Source organism: Colobus angolensis, unplaced genomic scaffold (assembly GCF_000951035.1).
Source record: "Colobus angolensis palliatus isolate OR3802 unplaced genomic scaffold, Cang.pa_1.0 Scaffold115, whole genome shotgun sequence".
NCBI classification, from domain to species: domain Eukaryota; kingdom Metazoa; phylum Chordata; class Mammalia; order Primates; family Cercopithecidae; genus Colobus; species Colobus angolensis.
In genome coordinates, this window is record NW_012112586.1 from 388,639 (window position 1) to 390,467 (window position 1,829).

Genomic DNA, 1,829 nt, shown 5'->3' on the forward strand with positions numbered 1-1,829 from the left:
CGGCTAATTTTTTCTATTTTTAGTAGAGACAGGGTTTCACCATGTTGGCCAAGATGGTCTCAAACTCCTGACCTCAAGTGATCCGCCCACCTGGCCTCCCAAAGTGCTAGGATTACAGGTGTGAGCCACCGTGCCTGGCCTAGTTGATTTTTTATAGTGGAATGTTTAAGTTCCCCTTTCTGATGTTCTTTTGGGTCTATTCTATAGCTTTTTTTTTGTGGTTACCATAAGGAGTATATTTAACATCGGAAACTATAGTGCTCTAATTTGAATTTTTACCAGTTTAACTTCAATAACATATGAGAACTCTGCTCCTTTAAAGCTCTGATCCCACCCCTTTGATTTGTTGATGTCACAAAATTACATGCTTATACATTGCATGCCCTAAAACATACATTAATCCTTCTTTTAAATGCATTAATCTCTTAAATTATGTAAAAAAAAAAGAAAAAAGAAAAAAAGAAAAGAAAATGTGGAGTTATAAACCAGAGTTACAATAATGCTATCATTTGGTTTAATGATTATTTTATGATCTGCTCAAAATTTTTTTTTTCTTTTGAGACAGTGTCTCACTCTGTCACCCAGGCTGGAGTGCAGTAGAACAATCATGGCTCACTGCTGCCTCAAACTCCTGGGCTCTCCCAAGTCAGCCTCCCAAGTAGCTGAGACTACAGGCATGTGCCACCATGCCTGTAGGATCTAGCCCTACAGGGTCTGTGGGATTTTCTCCCTGGGTGCAGAGACGAGAGATTGTGGAAATAAAGATGCAAGACAAAGAGAAGAAAAGACAGCTGGGCCCGGGGGACCGCTACCACCAAGATGTGAAGACTGGTAGTGGCCCCGAATGCCTGGCTGCGCTGTTATTTATTGGATACAAGGCAAAGGGGCAGGGTCAGGAGTGTGAGTCGTCTCCAGTGATAGGTAAGGTCATGTGAGTCACGTGTCCACCAGACAGGGGCCCTTCCCTACTTGGCAGCTAAGGCAGACGGAGAGAGAGGACAGCTTACGCCATTATTTCTTCTATGCATTTCAAAGACTTTTAGTACTTTCACTAATTCTGCTACTGCTATCTAGAAGGCAGAGCCAGGTGTACAGGGCAGAACATGAAAGTGAAACAGGAGGATGACCGCTGAAGCACAGCATCACAGGGAGACGTTCAGGCCTCAGAAGGCTGTGGGCGGGCCTGAGTCAAGCCTTCCACAAGAGGTGGTGGAGGAGAGTCTTCTCTAACTCCCCTGGGGAAAGGGAGACTCCCTTTCTCGGTCAGCTAAGTAATGGGCGCCTTCCCAGGCGCTGGCATTACCGCCAGGCCAAGGAGCCCTCTAGTGGCCCTGTCTGGGCATGACAGAGGGCTCACACTCTCTTTCTGGTCACTTCTCACCATGTCCCTTCAGCTCCTATCTCTGTATGGCCTGGTTTTTCCTAGGTTATAATTGTAGAACAAATATTATTATAATATTGGAATAAACAGTGATGCTACAAACTAATGATTAATAATATTCATATATAATCATACCTATATTCTATTTCTAGTATAACTATTCTTATTCTATATATTTTCTTTATTATACTGGAACAGCTTGTGCCCTCGGTCTCTTGCCTCAGCACCCGGGTGGTTTGCTGCGCACAGATTTTTTTACTTCTATATTTTTAAATTATTTAGCTTAGGGTTATTTTAATTGGCATGAAAACGGATGCTGGGAATGCCCTACATAATTACTACAGTAAGTTTGTATTAAGACTCTTTTGGGCCGGGCGCGGTGGCTCAAGCCTGTAATCCCAGCACTTTGGGAGGCCGAGACGGGCGGATCACGAGGTCAGGAGATCGA